Source organism: Amblyomma americanum, chromosome 5, assembly GCF_052857255.1.
Source record: "Amblyomma americanum isolate KBUSLIRL-KWMA chromosome 5, ASM5285725v1, whole genome shotgun sequence".
In the NCBI taxonomy this organism is placed as follows: Eukaryota; Metazoa; Arthropoda; class Arachnida; order Ixodida; family Ixodidae; genus Amblyomma; species Amblyomma americanum.
Window position 1 is genome coordinate 38,373,228 of NC_135501.1, and position 25,293 is coordinate 38,398,520.

The 25,293-nt window shown below is 48.4% G+C and overlaps 1 long non-coding RNA gene across 1 annotated transcript; it reads right to left on the bottom strand.

Annotated features, from left to right (window-relative positions):
* Window positions 1–14,640: 14,640 nt before the first annotated feature.
* LOC144134640 (uncharacterized) lies at window positions 14,641–20,254 on the bottom strand. The gene is made up of 3 exons (XR_013315188.1): window positions 20,107–20,254; window positions 17,768–17,998; window positions 14,641–14,785 (listed from the first exon to the last, which is right to left on the bottom strand). It is a non-coding gene; the product is annotated as an uncharacterized LOC144134640 (long non-coding RNA).
* Between the last annotated feature and the right edge of the window lie 5,039 nt (window positions 20,255–25,293).

Here is a 25,293-nt window from a genome sequence, read left to right on the forward strand (position 1 = left end):
GGGTGCCGCCAACTTTCAATGGATCCCTTTGCGAAGACCCCGAAGAATGGTTGAACCAACTTGAGCGCGTGGCATCATTCAACAAGTGTGATGATGCGGCAAAAATTGGACACGTGTTTTTCTCACTGGATGGCTCAGCACGTACGTGGTGCGCAAACCGCGAGTAGCCCCTAACGACATCGGAGCCATTCAAGAAGGAACTTTTCAAGGCATTCACCAGTGTCGTGAGGAAAGAAAGAGCCGAACGATTCCTCTAGCGCAGGATCCAGCTTCCGAATGATCCCGTCCGCGGTTACGTCGAAGAGATGAAGCGCCTATTTCGCCGCGCGGACCTTGAGATAACCGAGGAAAACAAACGTCAGATTTTAATGCGCGGCGTACAAGAACATTTTTACTGTTAGCCTCGTCCTCCAGCCGCCAAAAGCAGTCGACGAATTCATGCAAGAAGCCTGCACAATTGAGAAGACCCTCGACATCCGAGCTCGGCAGTACAATCGCCCTTCATCTGCCTGTGCAATCCGTTCGGACACGAAGGCTACGACGACTGCTGCCATCCTCCGCACAGCCACAAGCAGTGACTCTAATGGATGTGGTGCGGGAGGAAGTGTAACAGACACTGGGCACCCCGGCGGCCACAGAACCCCACTCCATGAACTACGATGCTGCAGTACGCACTCCTCATCCCTAACAACACCCCCTACGTCCTCTCTAAGATGAGCCGCTTGTTCCAAAACGCCGCCTCCATTCCCCCGCCCACCCAGCCTACGAACGACGCTCAAGCCCCAGGAAATGCGACTGGAGGACTTCCGACAACCGACCATTGTGCTTCCATTGCAGTGAGGCCGGCCATATTCTTCGTCACTGCCCGTACCGACGTATCGGTCTTCGTGGACTTGCCGTTGACGCCCCACGACCACGCTTTGGCCAACGTCCGCAAGAAATCAACTATTACCTGCGTCGAGAAGAGTACACGCCGAACCGCTTTTCGCGCTCACCATCGCCGTCAGCCTTTCGCTTTGCGTCGCCACGCCGCAGCTACGCAGCCGCGGTACGAGGAAGGTCGCCCAGCCCCCGTAGGGGAAACTAAGGACAGCAACCTCTGAAGGTGAGGTTGCTCCCGAGCAAAACACCGAAGATCATCCAACGACCGCCACACGAAGGCGCCACCCCCGACCCGTCGACGCCGCATACAACGACCACCTCGACCACGACGCGAACTGCCTTGAAAACGACGCCGCTACCAAGAAAACCTTCAACGACACGTTCTACCCACGATTCTTATACCTGACGAAGGCGTGATCCGACGCCCAGGACGACGTGCAACGCGAGAGCCAGGACATCCGACTTAGAATTAGTTATCGACGGCAGGAAAGTTACCGCTCTAGTCGACACAGGAGCCGATTACTAGGTGAAGAATGGAACATTCTCTGCGCATCTGAGGAAATTCACGACCGCTTGGGACAGCCCACAAAATCGCACCGCAGGGGACCACCTCATCAGGACGATGCACAGCGCGAGTTACTGTCACAGGACATACCTGTCCTGCAACCTTCGTTGTAGGAGTACTACGGCAATGTTCTCGCAAAGTGATCTTGGGCATGAATTTCCTTAATGCGCATCAGGCGATCATCGACCTGCGATCCAAGCTGATCAAGCTTTCGACAGACGAGGCTATCCCTTCGATGAGAACTCTACAAAATCACGTTGTCATGAGTGTCCTGGAGGAAGAAGTGAGCGCGCCCCGGAACAGACAGGAGCAGATCCGTAATCTGCTTCGAAGCTACCGCGAGTGTTTTTCATCATCCCCAAAGTTCCGACAAACGCCAATTGCCAAGCATAGCATTATGACCGACCAGCACGCCCGACCTCTCCGTCAAAGCCGTGTGTCGCCGCGAGAACGACAAGCCATCCGGGACAAAGTTGAAAAAATGCTTTGCGACGACGTCATCCAACATTCAAACAGCTCATGGTCGCCACCGGTTGTTCTAATGAGAAAGAAAGACGGCGCACTTCGATTCTGCGTTGATTGCCGCCGCTTGAGCGACATAATAAAGAAGAACATCTACCCCCTCCCCCGCATCGACGACACACTAGACCGGCCCTGCAATGCCAATTATTTCTCATCCATAGACCTCAAGCGCGGTTAATGGCAAATTTAGGTCGAAAGAGATCGCGAGAAGACCGCATTAATCACTCCGGACGGCCGCTTCGAGCTCAAGGTGATGCCATTTTGTCTGCGTTCCGCACCAGCGACATTTCAGCGAGTAATGGATACAGTGCTGGCAGGCCTGAAATGGCAAATTTCTGGTGCACTTAGATTACGTCGTTGTTTTCGCCTCAAACTTTGATGAGCGCCTCAAAAGACTTCGAACAGTACTAGGCGCCATCAAGTCCACTGACCTAACCTTGAAAGCAGAGATGTGCCACTTGGCCTATGAAGAGGTGCTGTTTCTAAGCCACATCGGTACCAAGGAGGGAGTACGCCCAGACCCGCAGAAAACAGCTGCTATTGAACAGTTTCCACCGCCGGCTGATAAGAAAGCAGTGCGCAGATTCCTCGGACTGTGCGCATATTGTTACGGGGATGTTACGGCGGTAAGTCTATATGGCGGCTGCTCTGAGAAGGCCAGCACTCAGCTCAGAACCGAGCGCCCAGCTACCAACTGTCAACGTCGTCGTCGTTCCGCGCACCGCCACTTCTTCGTTCATGATTCGTCCACTTGTAACACTATCCCCCTCGGCTGAAGGCAACGTCCCGGTGCGTGTTAGGCGTGCGATGTCGATGGTGGGTGATAGGGCTTGAGGCGAGCTACATGAACGACTTCGGACTTCAGTGGAGCGGACGTCGACTTTGGGTGCAGCGGCGTGATTTCATACGTTACGTCGGTCACTGCCCGTAATACACGATAAGGACCTGTGTAGCGCGGCAGAAGTTTTTCACATAACCCCACACGACGGGATGGGAGCCACAGCAGGACGAGAGATCCGGCAGGGTATCGCACATCACGGTGCAGGCCATCGTAGCGGTGTTTTTGAGCCTCTTGGGAGGCGGAGAGCTTGTGTCGAGCAACCTGGCGGGCGGCGTCTGCTCGGGCGATAGCGTCACGCGCATATGTAGTGACAGGGCCAGCTGTGGGCAGCAGAGTGTCGAAGGGCAGTAAGGGGTCTCGTCCAAAGAGAAGATAGAAGGGCGAGTAACCAGCGGTATCATGGCGCGAAGAGTTGTAGGCGAAGGTGACAAAAGGCAAGCTTATGTCCCAGTCCCGGTGGTCGTCGGATACGTACATGGCGAGCATGTCTGTCAGCGTGCGGTTGAGACGCTCCGTAAGGCCGTTTGTCTGAGGATGATAAGCAGTGGTGAACTTGTGACGAACGGAGCACGAACGAAGGATTTCGTCAACAACTCGGGAAAGGAAGCAGCGGCCACGGTCGGTAAGGAGTTGACGGGGAGCGCCATGGTGTAATATGACGTCATGCAGAAGGAAGTCAGCGACGTCAGTGGCGCAGCTGGTTGGAATGGCACGAGTGATCACGTACCGCGTGGCATAATCGGTGGCGACGGCAATCCACTTGTTCCCCGTGGAGGACTCCGGGAAGGGCCCAAGTAAATCTAGCCCAACACGAGAAAACGGGTCGGTCGGGATGGGGATCGGCTGCAGGTGTCCAGACGGCAGGACAGCGGGCTTCTTTCGGCGCTGACAGACGTCGCAAGCGGCGACGTAGCGTTAGACGGAGCGGTACAGACCAGGCCAGAAGAAACGCCGGCGCACGCGGTCGCACGTACGGGAGACACCAAGATGACCAGCCGTAGGTGCGTCATGCAGTTGTTCAAGGATAGTGGACCGTAGGTGGCGGGGAACAACGAGCAAGTGCTCAGCGCCACCAGGTCGCATGTTGCGGCGGTACAGCGTGTTCCCGTCCAGCAAAAACCGGGCCAGAGAAGTGTCGCGGCGGTCGGTGCTGAGGCAGTCGATGAGAGAGGTGAGGGTGGGGTCCAAGCGCTGTTCGTCAGCAATGTGGGAGAGGTCGGAGATGGAGAGGACACAGGCATCCGACTCACAGTCTGTAGAAGGAGGATCGACGGGATAGCGGGACAGGCAGTCTGCATCTTGATGGAGGCCACCGGACTTGTGAACCACGGAAAAGGTGTATTCTTGCAATCGCAATGCCCACCGGCCAAGACGGCCAGTAGGGTCCTTGAGAGATGAGAGCCAACACAGGGCGTGGTGGTCGGTTATAACAGTGAATGGGCGGCCGAACAAGTATGTGCGGAATTTTCCAATGGCCCAAACAAGAGCCAGGCACTCGCGTTCTGTGATGGAGTAATTCTTCTCGGCGGAAGAAAGAAGACGGCTGGCGTACGCAATCACGCAGTGCTGGCCACGTTGTCGCTGAGCAAGGATGGTGCCAATTCCGTGACCACTGGCATCGGTGCGAAGTTCAGTCGGGGCAGACGGGTTGAAATGGGCCAATACAGGAGGGTTGGTGAGGACGGCGATAAGGCTGGAGAATGCAGTAGCCTGCTCTGGGCCCCAGGAAAAAGGAACGCCTTTCTGCAACAGATTGGTGAGAGGGCGAGCGACGGCTGCGAAGTTCGGGACGAACCGGCGAAAGTAGGAACAGAGACCGATGAAGCTGCGGACATCACTGGGCGAGCGGGGACAGGGAAAAGCACTGACGGCACGAACTTTATCAGGGTCAGGTTGTATGCCACTCGCATTCACCAAATGGCCGAGGACTTTGAGTTCGCGGCGGCCAAAAGTACATTTTTTTTAGTTGAGTTGAAGACCTGCGCGGCGGAAAAGTGCCAAGATGGACGAAAAGCGAAGCAGGTGGGTTTCAAAAGAGGGCGAGAAAACAATTACATCATCTAAGTAACAAAGGCAGGTCGTCCACTTGAAGCCCCGGAGTAACGAGTCCATCATCCGATCAAATGTGGCAGGGGCGTTACAAAGGCCGAAGGGCATGACCTTAAAATCGTAAAGGCCATCAAGGGTGACGAAAGTTGTTTTCTCGCGGTCTCTTGCGTCAACAGAGATTTGCCAATACCCGCTACGAAGGTCGATGGAAGAAAAGTAGCGGACGCCATGTAAACAGTCCAGGGCATCATCTATGCGCGGAAGGGGATAGACGTCTTTCTTCGTGACCTTGTTGAGATGACGATAGTCGACGCAAAACCGCCAAGTTTGGTCTTTCTTTTTCACGAGCACGACAGGAGATGCCCAAGGGCTGTTTGAAGGCTCGATGATATCGTTGGCCAACATCTTGTCCACCTCCCGCTGGATGATCTGGCGCTCTGGTAGCGACACACGATAAGGCCTCCGGTGTATAGGTCTGGCATCGCCGGTGTCAATGCGGTGAGTCACTACCGACGTTTGACCCAGAGGAGCAGAAGCGAAGTCAAAAATGTCGGAGTAGGACACCAAAAGGTTGTGAAGATCCTGTGCATGCTCGGGGCTCAGGTCAGAAGCAATCATCGCAGAAATGGATTGCGGAACGTTGGCCGGGATGTCGGCCGCTTGAGAGACAGTAGAAGGCGGTCCAGGTGAGAGAGCAGTGACGGTACAGTCGGTGAGAGAAGACAAAGTAGCAAGTGATATGCCTGCAGGAAGAACTTGTGGTGACAAGCTGAAGTTGAGGACAGGAAGGGAGGTGCTATTCTTGGTGACGGTCACGATGAGGTGCGGAAGAACAACATTGCGGGAGAGAACGACATCGGCGAGTGGACAGGCAAGATAATCCCCATCAGGAACCGCAGGAAATGGGGACATAAGCAGATAAACGGCAGAGTCGGGGGGCAGGCGAGCGTACTCGGTGGAGCGAAGGCGGGGCGTGGAGCTTGAGGGTGCGAGAGGTACTGGGATCGATACCCTGCACCTCCACCAAAAGATGTTACGGGGATGTTACGGCGGTAAGTCTATATGGCGGCTGCTCTGAGAAGGCCAGCACTCAGCTCAGAACCGAGCGCCCAGCTACCAACTGTCAACGTCGTCGTCGTTCCGCGCACCGCCACTTCTTCGTTCATGATTCGTCCACTCGTAACAATATTACAGACTATTTGTGAAAAACTTTTCGTACATCGCTGAGCCCCTGACCCAACTGACGAAGACAGACTTGCCATGTAAATGGGAAACGTCGCAAACAGAAGCTTTCGAAGAAATTCAGCGCCGTTTACAGTCCCCATCGATTCTCGCGCATTTTGATGCAAACGCCGATACTGAAGTTCATACCGACGTAAACAGCGTCGGCCTAGGCGCCGTCCTCGTTCAAAAAAGCGACGGGCTGGAGAAAGTCATCGCATAACGTTCCCTTTCCAAGGTCGATGCTAACTATTGGACAACTGAGAAGGAGTGCCTTGCATTCATCTCGGCTACGTCGAAATTCCGCCCCTACCTGTACGGACGACCGTTCAAGGTGGTTGTTGTGTCGTTTGGGTTTGTTGCGGCGCCAGTGATGATACATAAATCGCCCTTTTTTGAGTGAAGATTATTAAAACAATAAAAACAAAAAAGAAAACACTTCAGTCCTGAAACCTAGCCGGTGGACGCTTCGCTCTTCCAGCCCGTGTAACATATATCGAAGCATGTCTTGCTTCTTCAGAATACTTGTGAGGCGTAGCATCGTTGGCACTTGTTGGCCCCGATTCATCCAGGGTGTAGTCTTCTGCTGTACGAGTGGCTTCACGCACCACCTGAGTGCGTGGCCTCAGGTGCACACGGTTACGCACATAAATTGATCCGCTTGTGGATTGCACTGTATAGCGCCTCGGTTGACGACCAACCTCTGTGACGACTGCTTTTTTCCAGTCATTCTTGTTCCTCACCCATACAGGTTGATGTTTCTTCAGAAGTGTACGCAAGTGTGCATGTCTCCATATCTGTGCTGTGCACTCTGTCTGTGTTTGACGAGCTTCTGATGTGCATGTGTGGGGTAGTATAGTTTAAGGTTACGGTGCAAGGTCGGTAAGAACGTTCTCAATTTCCTGCCCATTAAAGTGACATTGAGGAGAAATTGAAGCTGGCTTGTATCGTTAGAATACCAGCTCCTGATCATAAAAACGCCTTTCTTACTGAAAACAAAGCTCTTGTAAGCTATAAAATAGCACGAACCAAAATACAGGTGTCGCCGCCACAGGCCAATCTCGCAAGTACAAGCGTGCTGACGTCATAGGACCAGAGGCGCCACCGTGGAGGAATTTTCCTTAATGCATAGAATCCCTGAATCTCTGAGGCTGACAAAGGAAGGTAGGATGGTTGCGCGATTCAGTACTGAAGTAAGTTTTGTTTTGAAACCGATAGTGCACTTTTATCACACAAGGAAGACAGACAAAAGACAACCTGAATGTTGGAAGCAAAGAAAACCGATGCTCGGTGGCGCAACAGGCGGCCAAGAGAGTTTCGGTTTTTTTATGGCGCTTCGCGTCTATGAGCTTTGCGTTCCCCGTTGTTTTGTTTTTGACACGCCTCGATTTACAAGCGCCGAACAGCAGAGGAACTGCAAGTGCCGCTTCAAGTGCTAGTTAACCTTTGAAGGAGCCTGTTAAGGCTGGTCAGATGATTGCCACGGTCGATGAAAAACTATGATGGCACGATGGTCGGTGATCGTACAAGGGAGTTCGTAGTATAAAGAGCGCTTGTGTCTTCGTACGCTTGCCCAGTGAAACGTTCCCGGCTGTGCCAGTCAACTATGAACTACTTAACGGAAATCGTTTATTAGGGACGGGAGACAAGATACAAGGCAGTTAAGAAAAAAAAATTGCTGATGGCCCAGCTCTGTTAGGCTAGGATATGTGAAAGCGCGGAGACTTCTTCATCGGAAGAGTGCATTCACTAGATGCGCCTTTATTCATGGTTGACGCTCGAGCCGTCGTGGCGGAGTGGTAGCGCCTTCACTTCAAACGCCCGAGGCCATGGTTCGATTCCGTGCCTTCACGCAGGGTTTTTTTATTTTTATTCAAAGAGAGTGCGGGGGGGGGGGGGGGGGTTCAGTGGTTCCCATAGATGCCGCAACTAAATACGTTGGTTAGCGATTAAGCGCAGGCTCTGTTAAAGCACGTTTATACTCTGGCGTAACGCACGCGCTACAGGGCGACGTCACGTCGGCCAAAGCGAGACCCCCCTTACAAAAATTTCTTTAGAAAGTCCATAGACTCTATAGACTTTAGTCTAAGAAGTCTATAAACTGTCTATAGACAAATCCTTTGGACCAGTCTATAGACAATCTATAGATTTATGGCTTTTAGTAGACTTTTGTCTATAGACAGTCCATAGACAAATGTCTACTGAATGTAGATAGGTCCATAGACAGTCTATAGAAGATTTATATAGTCGGGTACAACTTTAGAAGACAGGAGAGGCCCCGCCCAGATGACCGAAGCGCAGCAGCCAATTGCCTCCGCGACTAAAGAAATAATCCCGCTCAAAAAATTGTGACTGCTTCTAAAACGCGTATTTCTCTGTATAAATAAGATTTGTGTATCTTGATGAGTGGTTTAGTAAAACTATCATGATGCAAATGCTTCAGCACATGCCGGATCGCGAGAGAAAATTAACTCCGTGCCTTCTACAACGCTGTGCGTCGTCTGCTACGGAGCGAGATCGACGGCACCGGGCGTGTAATTACAAAACAGTCTGGCTCAATAGCATAGGATTCATATGTACTTTTTGTGTGTTTTCACAAGCTTATTTTTTAATGTGTGAGGCTTATTTTTCAATTGCTACCTGTTTCTTTTTTTTTTTTTTGCGGTTGCGAACCTACAATCTCGTGAGTACACGCACGCTCGCGCACGGCATTCCGTACCCCTTTTCCGCCACGGAGCCCAGCGAGGTGACATCGGAACGAGAGCCTTTGTTGCCGAACGAGCCTTGTGTCGCATCGATGATCACACCCCCAAGGAGCCTCGGCAAGAGCAAGAGCGGCCGCATCCTGAACAGCGATTCACGCAACATGATCTTCCCCTGCTACACGTTTTGGCGTAACAGGGAGCCTGAACGCAGCGTAGAGGAGACGAGCAAGTTTGTCGCTGACATGCTCGGTGTCAGCGAAAGGACTGTGTTCAGGGTGAGGAAGGAAGTTAAAGCTTCGCATTTTTCGGGTGGCAAATTGACGACGCCGTCCCGAAAGCGCCCACGCAATGCGGAGAAGAGAAGACGCAGCGCGAAGTTTGACAGCTTCACGTTGTGCGCGCTGAGGTCATGTGTGCACGATTTCTTTCGCCGCAACGAGATACCGACGGTCGAGAAGATCACTACCGAGTTCTCGGAACGTATGGAACTCCCATCACTAAGGCGGTGGACTGTGCGTCGCCTGCTTGCCGAGACCGGCTTCAAGCACGAAAAGAGAAGCCGCAACTCGCTGCTTATCGACCGGGATGACATCACCGATTGGCGGAATCGCTACCTCCGTGACGTGGAGCGCTACCGAGCGGAAGGACGAAAGATCTACCTGGACGCGACATGGGTGACGGCGGGACACACTCGGTCGGTCGTGCGGACAGACGCCTGTTCACTCGAGCAAATGGCCTAACGACGGGTCTAAAATAACTTTCTGGGAAAGGTCAGCGCCTGATCGTCACGCACATCGGCAGCGAGGATGGCTTCGTCGACGGCTGCTTGGATGTATTCCGAGGCCAAAAGACAGGCGACTACCACGAGGAAATGGACGGCAATCGCTTTGAGGGCTGGTTTAATGGCGTTCTGCAGACGTTGCCAGCTGGTAGCGTCATTGTTTTAGACAATGTACCTTACCATAGGCGGTGAGAAGAGAAATTGCCAACGGCGGCCTGGAAGAAGAAGATACAGGAGTGGCTCACAAGCAAGAAGATCACCTACGCTGAAAGGATGATATAGAAGTAGCTGCTTGAGCTGGTGGCATCTGTAAAGTCACGCTTTCTGAGCTACATCGTAGACAATGCAGCTGTAAGCGCCGGTTGCATTGTACTCAGGCTCCCGCCGTACCACTGCGAATTTAATCCCATTGAGCTTGTTTGGGCCAAGGTCAAAAATGGCATCGCTGCGGACAACATAGACTTCAAGCCGTCCACGGTCGACGCCATCTTGAGGGAGAAAATCAAGCACGTAGCGGCGGAAGACTGGGCGAAGAGCATTCAGCACGTGATGGACTTGGAGGCAAAGTTCAGACTTGACACGTCTGGGAGTGAGCACATTCAACCCACCATCATCCAGCTGGGTGAAGATGACACTGAAGAAAGCGACTCCGACTGCGAGCTGTCTGGCATTGAGCCACTCGACGAAGCATAACGGCTTTTTTTAACCTTTATTAGGGCTACCAAAATTTTTCCCGTTGGTTCGCAACAGACAACCATCCATTCCGTGACCTCTGAAATAAATAAGCAGTTCCATTTATGGCGTATTCCTTATAATAGAAGCTCAATTCTGATAAGCAACGTCCAGCACACATTGTGCTCGATTTAAGAAGTGGCATAGAAACATGTTTAAATGCTGGTATATCTGAATTGAAACACAACTGTTAACTGTGATTATCCTTGGCGGGCTCAAAATGCTCATTCAGGCAGCCACCATCTAGTTTGACGGGCCCCATGTTGAAATAACAGTATTCAAGGCACGCGTTATAGCTCTGTTAGCAGTCTACACTGGAAATCGCAGTCATGTCATAGCCAGTGCTGCTGCGATACCAGTAGTCAACACGAAGCTGACAGCCACTGTTAGCAGCTTGCACGCCAAAGCACATTCATGTGGTTGCATTGTTTATTTTGGTTATCTGGCTCGCACAAGTAATGAGAATAAGAGAATAAATATAAAGCATCATTAGCTTATTGAGGCTCAAAATGCTCATTCAGGCAGCCATCGTCGAGTTTGACGGGCCCCATGTTGAAATAACAGTAGTCAGAGCACACTTTATGGCTCTGTTAGCAGTATGCACTGGAAATCGCAGTCATGTCATAGGCAGCGCTGCTGCGATACCAGTAAACACGAAACTGACAGCCACTGTTAGCAGCTTGCACGCCAAAGCACATTCATGTGGTTTCATTGTTTATTTTGGTTATCTGGCTCACACAAGTAATGAGAATAAGAGAATAAATATAAAGCATCATTAGCTTATTGAGGCCCAAAATGCTCATTCAGGCAGCCATCGTCGAGTTTGACGGGCCCCATGTTGAAATAACAGTAGTCAGAGCACGCTTTATGGCTCTGTTAGCAGTATGCACTGGAAATCGCAGTCATGTCATAGCCACTGCTGCTGAGATACCAGTAGTCAACACGAAACTGACAGCCACTGTTAGCAGCTTGCACGCCAAAGCACATTCATGTGGTTGCATTGTTTATTTTGGTTATCTGGCTCACACAAGTAATGAGAATAAGAGAATAAATATAAAGCATCATTAGCTCATTCAGGCAGCCATCGTTGAGTTTGACGGGCCCCATGTTGAAATAACAGTAGTCAGAGCACGCTTTACGGCTCTGTTAGCAGTATGCACTGGAAATCGCAGTCAAGTCATAGCCAGTGCTGCTGCGATACCAGTAGTCAACACGAAACTGACAGCCACTGTTAGCAGCTTGAACGCCAAAGCACATTCATGTGGTTGCATTGTTTATTTTGGTTATCTGGCTCACACAAGTAATGAGAATAAGAGAATAAATATAAAGCATCATTAGCTTATTGAGGCCCAAAATGCTCATTAAGGCAGCCATTGTCGAGTTTGACGGGCCCCATGTTGAAATAACAGTAGTCAGAGCACGCTTTATGGCTCTGTTAGCAGTATGCACTGGAAATCGCAGTCATGTCATAGGCAGCGCTGCTGCGATACCAGTAGTCAACACGAAACTGACAGCCCCTGTTAGCAGCTTGCACGCCAAAGCACATTCATGTGGTTGCATTGTTTATTTTGGTTATCTGGCTCACACAAGTAATGAGAATAAGAATAAATATAAAACATCCTTAGCTTATTGAGGCCCAAAATGCTCATTCAGGCAGCCATCGTCGAGTTTGACGGGCCCCATGTTGAAATAACAATCGTCAGAGCATGCTTTATGGCTCTGTTAGCAGTATGCACTAAAAAGCGCAGCCTTGTCATAGCCAATTTTTAATTTATTTATCTGACTCTGGCATTAACGCGAATGCAAGCACAATTATTAACGTGAATAACTTTGCTAGCATTTTTTTTTGTCATATTTACGTACCGGAAAAATGCTCGCAAGGCTGAACATGTTTTAGTGAGTCACTTTGTTCATTACAAGCCATAGGCAAAATGACGGCCAGATTCAGACAGTGATATTGGTTAGGTAATAAATGGTGAAAGCTGAAAAAAGCTCTCACAGCACTGTTTTGCTGGACTCCATTCACTAGAAAACTGCATTTGTAATGATGAAAGCGTCAAGACAGGAAATGATAATCCACTGCACAACGTTATCTGTACCCCCACATGTGACGGGCAGCGAAACCATCGATTTATTAAGACTGAATGCAACAACATCGCAAGATGCTGTTGCACAATATGGCACCCTTTCATGTGCACTCCTGGCGAGCTGCCGTATGCATTGATGCATAAACACATTAACAGGTGTAAGAGTCGAAGTTATTGCGCAAGCCACGTGATGCTTTTAACATTTTGTATCGGTCAATGTTTCTGTCGTCACAGCTGATAGATGTTTCTTTAGTGCAAGTTCGTTAATCACGTTGCGACAACAACACAAGAAGCAAGGTCAGAATAGTAGGAGAAAACACAGCAAGATGGCAGACTGAGGAGGGAAGGTAGACAAGAGTGTAAGGATTTAATGACACCGAAGAGGCCAGCCCTGCTATTCACAGGACTTGGTGCTTTGAATGAGACGAGTTAATGAATTTGTAAAGGAAGAGGTGGATGCAGCATGCTTACAAGAACAAACAAAAAATAAAAGGACACAAATAGGAATAATAAACACATACACGCACAGAAGCACTCACATATTCACACACATGCACACAAACGCGAGCGCGAAAACTAAGATCTAAAATGAAAAAAAAGGAGAAAATAACAAATATAAACAAACACCCAAGAAAACATGCACACACATTTAATGCAGATGCGAGTAGAGGTATTAGGAGTCAGTTCACAAGCAGCTGTGCCTACTTTGTCATACTTTTATTTGATGTACATAATGGCTCTGTTGCCTTCACTGTCTTGGAATTGTTTTAGTAGCAACATATCATAACAATCAAAAAGCAGCGCAAAGCTGTGTTGTGGGAAAGCAAGTCAAGCGCTGGCAGCACCACTGATGTGCGATTGTGTCACAGCAGGCATTCTACAGCTGGCACACGCAGTGAGTGAAGAATTCTAAGCCATACAGAGACGCGAATTCATGCCAAGCTCCCTTGTAAAGGCACCAGTGTATCGGTCATAATTTTATATTAGTACTAAGGCTGACATTAAGGAAACAAACACTGCTCCCACACGCCTGGCCGTTAATAATCCAATGACATTCGCTCAAGCAGCGCGTGTTAGTCACTGATTGTAAGCACTGGTGGGAAGTGATCAATCGACGGTGCTACACAACACTCGAACGACGCCCTGCTAGACGCTCGGCTATCTTATCATACTGCTGCCAACGATCGATCGTTTGCGCGCTGAGCTGGCAGCAACAAATCTTTGCGTTGGAGGTTGCTTCCACAAATCTTTTCGGTTGAGGAACTCGTAGGTTGGTATCATCCGCGCACGCTTTTCTCATTTATCCTGAGAATGGTTTTGCTCCATCACTTCGCCACGTCCGACGTGAAACGCAGGGGCAAAGTACACTAACACACCCGCCGCTCACAGTAGGTACCAGACTTTGCCAAATTCTCCTCGTCGTAACTTCACTTAGGAGCAAAACAAAACACCATAGAACAAACACGCACGATGTTTGTTTGCAGCGGTGTGCCGCTGCGGGATCCTGTTTCCAGACGAAGCGCAGCGCAGTCACCGATGTTCGCTGTAACCTTTTTTCATCGCCTCACGGCTCAGAACAAAAGCACGCGGCACAAGTTGTGCATCGTAAGCTTGCAATAATATTTCCGACATGACAGACGCCCACAAACAATTCGAATTCACTCTGACGAAGGGAGACGCACACAGCTGATGCGACTCAGCCCAGTTCGAAGCGAGGGCGGCCATGTTCGGCATGTTCTCCGTCGGCGGGGTCACCGGCCGTCCGGCTCATGACGTCACCTGAAGTGCGCGCCTATTGGCGGAGGCTCGTGTGCATCCGCCTTTGAGGGGCAAATGCCGCTGCCTTCTTAAGTTGTACCCGACTATAGATTTATGGACATACACTTCCTATAGACTTCTGTCCATAGACCGTCTATAGACAAATGTCTACTGATAAGAGACACAGTTCTATAGGCAGTCTATAGATCTATAGACTTAGGCCATACACTTCCTGTAGGTTTCTCTCTATAGACAAAAGTCTACTGGTCCAGTAAACATAGGTCTATAGACTGTCTATATACATTCCACAGTTATGTGACCTGGCAATGCTGTAGACATTTGTCTATACACAGTCTATAGAGCTCTGTCTAAAAAACCTTAATAGACCATTGTCTGTTGAGTGCCTATAGACAGTCTACAACTGTTGAAAAAGGTCACTGCATGGTCTTCACAAATGACATGACGATCAATATACTTACAATTTAGTTTATTTCCAAGCTATGCAGGCAAGGAATATGCAATACATGCACCATAAGAATGCACCACATAAAAATAAATGTTGAAAGTATAGGTCCGACTATAGTTCCCTCAGAAGCAGTCTTGCGACCTGTTGTCTGCAGTCAGTCATCCGGGCATGTTGACCTGTACAGTGGAAGAAAAAAAATAAGAGGAACTGAAAAAAAAATTCCACTCCATCTCTACAAATGTGCTTACAACACAAGGCATATATATCCTGGCTATCCCATTCAAGAAAGCTAGTCGATGTTTTGGTTTGGTTTTAAGTGGTCCAAAAACCCAAGGTGACTAGGCTATGCGAGGCGCCGTAGTGAAAAGTTGTAGAGTAATTTCGGCCACCTGCGGTTTCTTACCATGCACTGACATTGCATAGAACACAGGCCTCTAGCATTTTGCCTCTATCAAAACGCGACCAGCCAGAATAGGATCGAACCTGCATCATTCAAGTTGTAGTAGTAGTATAGTTTATTTGGGCAAAAAATATACAAAATTTGTCCTGGGTGAGAAGGCTAATGGCATTTTTGCCCGATGAGGCCATCCCACCCCTGACAGCAGTGGCAATCACTATAGGCATATTGAAACGCATTTGCAGTACAGTACATCGTACAACAACCAATATGTATGCAAGCACACAAAACAAAACAAATGGACAACCCTGAGGACTGTGTGCATGCTTCTGTATATGGAAAAAAAGGTTTACACATTCCCGAATACTAATTACACATACAACACCGAAATATCATCGATGACACAAAAAAAATTCTTTGACTTATTCCATTAGGTACATATGGCTTAGTGCTTTTTTTAGGTAGTGATGGGTAGATTGGTAAAAATTCAAAGATGGCTGGATATTGATTCAATAAATTTGCTATTTGCATACATAATCTAACATCACCATAGTTGGTGCGAGATCGGGGCACCTGTATTTTATCTTCCCTAAGGAGATGTGGAGTGTGTTTCTTTTTGTATTGAACCTCAATATTTGAACGGTGTAACATATACTGGTGCACGATTTCCAGAAATAACATATTTGAATAGCTTACTGATCTTTAGTATGTCATAGATCTTAAAGTATGGCAAGCAATGTTCTATTTTTGGAATTTTCGAATACCACATATTGAGCGCTTTAGCAGAGGGTGCAGCTAATCAAGGTTTCTTTGTGTTGTGTCTGACGATACCAGGGAGCAGTATGTTAAACGTGAATGAAAGAGAGCATAGTAAGTTTGTTGCTTCACTGGCAACCTGTTTAATATGCCAAAAACACGTGAAAGTTCAATTCGAAGAGCTTCTGTGTGCGAATTCCAGAGAAACGTTTCATGAAAGATAACACCTAGAAAGCAAATCCTCTTAGACTGGCTAATAATGTTATTCCAGAACTTCAATTTGAACTATCATTTTTGCTACCTTTAGGCTTGAAAATCAGGTATTCCGTCTTGTTTATCTTTAGGTCTAGTGTATTAAAGGTTAACCAAAAGTCTAAATAGTGAAGCCATTCATTTGCTTCCCTGTAAACGAAGCTTTCATTACAACCTGAAAAAAAATACATCAGTGTCATCTGCATGTAATACCATTTCAGAGCATCCTGGGGTGTTTACAATATCACTCATATATATCAAGGATAATATGGTGCCTAGAATGGATCCCTATGGAACTCCGTATTTAATACTGCCTCGATCGGATTCAGTGCTCTTTATTGTGGTATATTGCTCCCTGCAAATTAAACAGCTTTTCATCAAGGCATGTGCTGTACCTTGGATTCCGTAGAATGGTAGCTTTATTATTAATATATCATGATGGACAGAATCAAAGGCTTTCCTGAAATCAAGAAATAAATCCAAAGTAAGCTTTCATTTCTTAATGTTGTCAAGAATTTTCTGTTTAATATAAAGTAAAGCAGTTTCAGTTGACTCATTCTTTCTGAATCCAAACTGCTCTTTCACTATCAATTTATGCAGAGTGAGGAAATCAACAATTCTTCTGTTCATTAAGTGTTCAGCAACTTTTGAAAAGACTGGAAGCACTGACATTGGTCTATAGTTGTCCAAGTCTTCAAAAGCACCACCTTTATGAATAGCTGGAACATGCACAAGCTTCATTTGGTTTGGAAATATCCCTACTTGAAGTATGCAGTTGCATATATGCGTAAGGAATGGAGTTATCAGTGTGGCTACAGCTTTCACGGGGGAAACTTTCACATCATCATAGGCTGATGCACAGTTGTCCTTCAGCATCATGATTATGTTGAGGACTTCTTCGGCGCAAGTTGGAGTGAGAAATACAGCTTGAGGTCATTGAACATTCATGTATTGTTCACACGATAATGTAAAATGAATATCATTTGAGGCACCAACTTCTACAAAGTGCATGTTGAAAAGGTTTACAATGTTTTTGTCAATTCAGCCCTGTGTAGGTAATGCACAGCGGTAATGTCGTCTTGTGTAATAGCCTTAACTTGCAGCTTTTCTACAATCTCATTTACTTTGCTTAGCAAGTCCTCATCCTGGGTCTTCAGTCAATATATGAAGCTCTAGGGTTAGAAAGCGACTACGCCACTCTAAATCATCTAGGTCCTGCTTCAGCTGAGTTATATCACTACCTACATTGTTAGATTCCCGCCCTTCAACTCACTTCGTTAGTTGTTTTGTAGTTTTTTCTTGAACAGTCAGGTGGTTCTGAAAGTTGTCAAACTTATCTGAGAGCAACTGCATTTATGACTCAAATGCATCAAACTTTTTTGACAAAGGCAAAAGAGCATCAAGCTTCATTTCAGTCTGCAGTAATCTGAGTATCACGTCGGAATCATGCTGCGGATTTTCTGTGGTGCTTGTGCCCTTGTGGTTGCCCCGACAAGAGCCACATTTCCATGCTTTCTTTTTGGCTTCACGCTTAGCATTGAAATATTCTTGTTATTCCCGCACATGCACCATGATGAAAATTAAATTTGCACTCTGAGCATGTTGCAAATGCTATCAGTGAGTGGAAGACGGCAAGCACAACAACTAGCTATAGTATGCTCAGATCTTTTACAACAAACCCATCCACTTAGCAGCAGCGACGGCATAAAAGGAAAACAAAATCACATTGAGTGAGGCATAATTATGCACAAACCTGCACAAAGGCAGAGACGGTTACATGATGCTTGCAGTTACGGTCACCATTGCCAAGTGAGGTCCCAGTGGAAGGAATCTTCCTTTATAGCCCACAGTGAACCGTTGATGTTGTGCCGGATTTCCGGGTGACACCGACGACCACGCCTTCCTGGTCTGCTGCTCGAGACTACTGTCCATCTTCAGGGCATGTGCGATGACCAGTGAGATGTACGGCTGCACAGTGGGTAATCTGCACAAAGGCAGAGACGGTTATGTGATGCTCGCAGTTATCGTCGCTACGTTGCAGTGGTGATGATAACTTGACGTAGCTTTACATAACATAACTGACGACTTGGCATAACTTGAGCACCTGAAGAACACGATAACCACTGAGCCATCGCGCCGGTATCATCATCTCAGTAAATATGCATGACAAATTCTATTTCAGTAAATATGCATGACAAATTCTAAGAGGCTGTCATAAAACATTGTAATACCCACATTCCGTGCAGCACTCTACCTCTACACTAAATACCTACTGCGAATACTGACCTCTGTATGCATTCCCTTTACATTAATTGGAATAGAATACTTAGAAAACTTGTGCCACTAATCATCATTGACTCGCTACGAGCTGTTGAGAATGCTGCCCCATAAAACGTACATTCAGTGCTCCTTGCAAAAGGATCCCAACTGGAGAATATTCAAGCATTTATTCTTATACCCGCTATTGAACAAGCGCTTCAAAATACCCACATGAAGCCTGGTACGTACGCCGATACTCAAACAGGCACAAGTCATGCAAAACCTACCAGGTAGACTGCGAACCAGTTCACCACAGTTTTGTGCCCATAACTTGAAACACTAAGACGAAACAGCATACTCATACACCAGCGTGCGCTATTTGGAACAAGCGGGTTACAGCGCTTCCATGCCGTGCTCATTATCCAGAAAAACTCCAACAGCACACAGCGGCTGCAGCAGCGCCATTTCCGAACCATACGTGAGCTTCAGACAACAAGCTCATTATTGTAAGGATGAAATACCATCTCAAATTCAGTTAAGGTTTTACTTCAAGTGCAGCCCGGACAGAGCAGTAAAAAGGAGACGCTTGCATGCAGGTACCCTAACCTAACGCTGATAGAAAAATCAACGAAAGCAACGAACACGCTCAAAGTAAGAATTATTTCATTTAAACAATTAACGTGTTCATCAAAAGGCGCAGCAATAATAAAACATCGCGAGCAGAATTGCATTCGTGGCGCAAACAAGCGCCAAGTTACATTGGCGTTTTTGTAATGTAGCAGTCTGAGATCTGAAACGCATACTTTGCCTCTCGAACAATTGGTACTGGAGAAATTTGTGCACGCGTAAGCGGGGTTCATGAACGAGCCTCTCGGAACGAAATGTAAGCCATCTCTTGTCGAGGCGACCTTTACTCAGCTTTTGAAATGAATTGCCCGCAGGCCAGCGGCGGCGGCCAACGGCTCGGATAACAGGGATGGACGAATCCATACGTGTGCAACGAAAGGGGAGACGGGCTGCAGCTCGTAGGTTCTTCGCGGTGTTTGTACACGCTCGCCATTTGCGCCGGCAACCAATTTTTTTTTTCAACAATCACACTATTAGCATTCCTCCACCGCCGCTTCACTACAACTTTGACAAACGCCTCGAGCTCTAGTCAATAGCGTTACAAAACATATTTGCTGAAACGTCGCTGTCCACGAAGCGCACCGAGTGAGCGGCTACAACAAACAAGCAATTAATATCGTTAGGACTGATGCTTGGGCGAGTTGGTATGCCATGTTCAAGAAGAACAGCGCTTGTCTTTGTGTATCTTCCTGTGGTCCTTGTCTTTTCGCGCTGTTCTTCTTGAACAAAGCAATTAATACACACGTCTCAATGAACATCACTCCATGGTCCCGAGAGGCGATAACACAAAGAATAAAAAATAAATGTAATCCACCTCAGAACTTGATTGTGCGTTTCCGCAGATGCCAAGTAAATCGTACTCACACGGCTCTAACGCATAGTTTCATTTCGGCCTTCACTCACGGGCTAAGCGAAATTTCTGGCTGCGCACTTATTTTTGAACACAGAAAAGCCAGTAGAGAGCTGGCGAGGAGGGCTTACCGTCCCGGGTTTCGCACCGAGTGCCTTTCCGCGCGTTAGGAAAGACCTCGCGGCACAGACGTAAGCGCATTATTCGAGAACATGACGGCTGCCGCTGCTCACACAAACGTGCTGACAAACGTGGATAGGAAGTTTGTCGCTGCGCACATAATCTGCTGTGCACACACAGCACTGCTTAGAGTAGCTAAGGAGACCAAATGAATAAAAATAATGGCGTAGACTTACCGTAAGTGGACGATTTGGTTGAATTTCAATCAAAACGTAATCCACGAGAGAAAACGCCGCCGACGGAAGGAAGGAAGGAAGGCCTCAGACGTTGCTGGCACATACCCACTACGGGGGAGTGGTCAAGACACAGGCGGTTAATTACCGACGCCGACACACCGGCGCACACAGTCGTTTGCCTCCCGGATGATTTTCCGCCGCCTCCGGGCAAAATGGGTAAAAAGTGAAACAACCCAATTTCACGGTCATGTCTGTATTGGTTACACTCTTGCCAAGTGTAGCTTGCTCTAGCATCCAATAACACAAAGGGTCATTGGTTTAAAGCGTAAATTCTCCACTCGCGCTTTAAAAACATTATTACTTTCGCGAAAACCAAAACCGAAACTTTACTACTTTGTTGATGCGCGCCGCATCTCCCATCGAATAGTATGTGGCGCCCTTTTCAAATAATTACAGTGCTGCATAGCATAACGTTTTTTTGAATCCACGGAGCTGTGCTGACGTGTCTCGCATGGGCTCCCGCCTCGAAGCCACTTTTCGGCAGAAAGAGTCAGCCTTCGGGCTCGAATATTTTGGACGACATCCGGGCCATTGTCCAGTGCCTGCTGCAGCCGGATTTTGCCAATCTACGGACACCTAGGCATATTGCCGGCTGACTGCCGGCCTAGCCATCGAGCTCGACCTAGCTCGTCACCTCTCCGCCGGGAACTGAGCGCCCAGGGACCCGCACAGATGGAGTACGCCGTGGAAGGCGAGAAAATATCACCGTCGGAGCTCGAGGCCGGAAAATGGGAAACCATTCTTCGTTACCGCGACCGACAACGAGGCCTGAAGAATAAAGGGCCCGCATCAACCGACGACGAGCCTGCGCAGGGGCACGGCCAAGGCAAGTCTAATTCCAATTTTCCATCGCGAAAGAACGGGAAGAAGCTACTTGCACTCAGCAAGAAAGCCCTTCTCCCGCGCTTACCGACCGACGACTACAAAATCGTCTGCCGACCACAAGGTTGGAATCTGAGGGACTTTGCGCCCGGACTACTACTCTTCTGCGCCTGCGAGGTGGCCAGGCTGCCGTATGATACGGTGAAGAATGAAGACATTATCAGAGTCAATACGGCCAACAACACCTTTACGCTATGCACGCCCGATCGTCAACGGGCGACTGCATACGCCAATATTGAAAAACTGAACCTCCAAGATCAAACCTACAACGTAACGTCGTACGTGGCGGCGCCCGAAGACTCGGTAAAAGGGGTCATTTACAACGCCTACGCGGGAGACTCGCCCGAAGCGGTTCGCCAAGGCTTCGGAAACCGAAACGAAGGAATAGAAGTTGTGGATGCCCGAAGGATCGGGAAATCCAGAACAATACAAATCACCTTTTTTGGAAAGAAGCTACCCAGCCAAGTAATCTATCAGTGCGGCGTCTTTCGGGTCCACCCCTTCAGGGAGCAACATGAGGTATGCTACAACTGCAGGAGAGTAGGACACCGGGCCGATGTCTGCTACAAACCTACAACGAACCTTTGCCGCCGCTGCGGAGAAAATCACTCGCCTCCACCTGAGGGAGACCAGCCAACCTGCCAACCCGTATGCATCGTCTGCAACGGGGGCCACAACACAGGCAGCCGGAACTGCAAATTCCGGCTGATCAACCAGAACAAACAAGGAACGCCCCATGGCAACCAGACACCCAAGCAAGGGGACAACGACTCATCACTACACGGACACCAGTCTAGGCCCAGGAAGAAGGAACACGGTGCTACCGGAAAAGGAGGAAGCCACAGCCGGAACAACTCCAGCTCCTTCCCGCCCCTGGGGAACCCTGCAGGGAACGACAAGAGAAGCTCAAGCCGCGGACGCAGCGATAGCCGCTCCAATAAAAAGGTGAGCTGGCCAGCAGAGGCCTCCCAATCTATTGACGCTCGAGAGAAGGAGTTTCAGATCCAACTACAATCCCGAGACAGAGAAATTGCCAGCCTTAAAAAAGAGTTGGCTGACATTAAACGCCTGTTACAAGCGCATCAGGTACAGAATGCCACTGCGGCTAGAATGCCACCCACCGCGTCCCAGGATTCGACCAATAATGCGATGGAAACAGACGCTATTTGCCACACTCCCTCCAACGCGTCCCAGTCTTCAGCACATAACGCGACGGACACAGACGCCAGAATAGCAACTAAAAGACCGCATCCTACAAAAGAAGGCGAGGAATCCAAAAGAAAGGCCGAGGCTTCGGAAGCCGACACCCCGCAGCCGTCGAAAGCGCCTACCAAACTCAGGGCAGACATCAGTACTCTGTCAGAGAGAACTAGCGCTATATCAACAGAACAAGCAACCTTCCAAGGCCTCGTTACTACCAAATTTGCAGAGATAGATATTCGCTTTGCAACACTAGAGGGACAGGTATCCCAAATAGCCACCTGCATGCAGCAAATAATGGATAGGCTTACAACTATCGAGGCCCGCCTACCCCCCACCTTGGATCTGTCCACGACGCCACAACCATCTATAACCCAACATGGCACCATGCCAAAAATTTGAAATTTGGCAATGGAACTGCAGAGGCTTCCGCCGCAAGCGGGCCCACTTGCAGCTCCACATCCAACAAGCACCGTCTGTTCCAACCCCAGACGTGATTGCATTGCAAGAAGCTAGCGACAGGGCTACACTGCCAGGCTATAAAGCATATCTGCCACCTCATTATGATACTAGTAACGCAGCCGGCTCCTTCACAGCCACTCTGGTGCATAGAAATATCACCGCAATTCAACATTTTATAAATGATTCGGAAGAAGATTACACCCTACTTGAAATAGTACCAAGGCAAAAAGGTGGCTCAAATCTCTTCATCCATAATGTATACAACCCTCCCAGAAACAAAGGCAATGGACTCCCACACTTGTTGATAAACACAGTAAAGCTGGCTGCTAGGGCTCAACTATTAATTGTGGGAGACTTCAACGCTCAACACCCAGCATGGGGATATACCAAAGCAACTCCGAAAAGGAACCTGCTCTGGCAAATCATACAGTCACTAGGGCTCACAGCGCTAAACAACCCGAGCGACCACACACGCATGGGTAACAGTGTATGTGTAGACACATCTCCAGACTTATCCCTCTCTAAAAACGTCAAGGACGCAAAGTGGGTCAACACCGGGCAAAACCTTGGTAGTGATCACTTCATCCTTAGCATCACCTTCCCCACGACAAAACTTAAAAACAAAGCAAAAGAAATACGAACCACGGATTGGGACAAGTTCAGGCAACTTCGCGACAAAACAGCTCCAAAGGAGATCTCTAACCTTAGCGACTGGGTTATCTCCCTGAATGAGGATGTCAGCTCCACTAGCGTTGTGGTGCCAGTTGAGAAGGAGGAGCGGATTGCAGACTCAAAACTGTTACACCTGTGGCAGGCACAAAAAGGCCTCCAAAAACGCTCGAAGCAGCAAAAACACAACAAGCGACTACGCAAAAAGATCGCTGAAATCGAGAGGCGAATCGAGGAACATACACTTACTCTCCAAACACAACAATGGAACCAAATACGTGAAAGCGTCAATGGACAGCTCGGAAATAAGAAGACATGGCATCTTCTAAGACACCTGCTCGATCCAGAACAAACACGTCCCGTGCAACAAAGTCAACTGTACAGACTCATACATAAATATGAGGGTACAACTGAAGACCTAATCAAAGAGCTAGCAGAACGTTATCTAAACACGGATGATAGTACCACACAACCAGACTACCGGGGGACTCCTAATCCAAATTTAGACGCAGACATCACAGACGCAGAGGTCTGGTACGCAATTGGAAAACTGCGGACAACATCTGCGACAGGACCAGACAAAGTAACAAATAAGACTCTCAGGAACTTAGACGCAACGTCGATCGCGGCGGTTACAGACCTTATGAACAAATACTGGCATGCAGGCAACATACCACCAGAGTGGAAACACGCGAAAATCACTTTTATTCCTAAAGCGGGTAAGAAACTCAGCACTGAGAATCTACGCCCAATTTCATTAACATCATGCCTAGGCAAACTCATGGAGCATGTCATCCTCAATAGGCTCCAAAACTATGCGGAGGACATGAACCTCCTACCTGAAACAATGTTAGGATTCAGGGCCCAACTATCTACCCAGGACATTCTCTTGCAGCTTAACAAGGACATAATTGAAGCTGACGAAGGAACAGGAACGAAAGCAATATTGGGTTTAGACCTTGTTAAAGCTTTCGACAACGTCACCCACAAAGCCATCTTGACAAACTTGTCAGAAATCAACCCCGGAGAAAGGACGTACAACTACATCCGATCCTTCCTCACTAACAGAACAGCAGTGATAACGGTCGGAACAATAGAGTCTGCCCCAATCAAACTAGGAAGTAAAGGAACGCCACAGGGCTCCGTCCTGTCCCCTTTCCTTTTTAACCACTCCCTCACCAAAATTCCCCCCAAACTGGCACAAATACCAGACCTACATCACACGTTCTATGCAGATGACATCACACTTTGGGTAACCAAAGGATGCGAAGGCTACATAGAAGACACACTCCAAGCAGCAGTGGACATCATCGAGGCATGCGCATGGGATTCCGGCCTCACTTGTTCTGAGCAAAAATCTGAACTCTTCGTGATCCGTCGTAAACAAAGAGGTAGGCGTACCACGACATCCCCCCCGCAAATAAACGTCTATGTTAATGGACGATCTGTCAAAGAGGTACAGACCATGAGAATACTGGGGTTGTATTTACAAACAAATGGAAAAAATACTGACACACTCACTAAGCTAAAACGCACGGTAGAAGCGACGGCGCGATTACTCCGCCGCATAGCTAACCGCAGACAAGGGGTGAGGGAAAGAGATTTATGCCGCCTAGTGCAGGCCTTTGCGCTGAGCAGGATACTCTATGCCACCCCTTATCTGAAATTTTCGAAAGCAGAAAAGGACAAATTGGATAGCATGATACGGCAGGCCTATAAGGCTGCGTTAGGACTCCCACTAAATGCCTCAACCGAAAGGCTTATGAGGTTAGGAATACATAACACCTACAATGAACTGAAAGAAGCCCATTTAATGGCTCAAACAGCGCGATTAGCCAATTCCAGAACTGGCAGGAGTATTCTTACCAGGCTCGGAATTAACTTTCAACCTACGAATAACGATGCTAAAGTAGA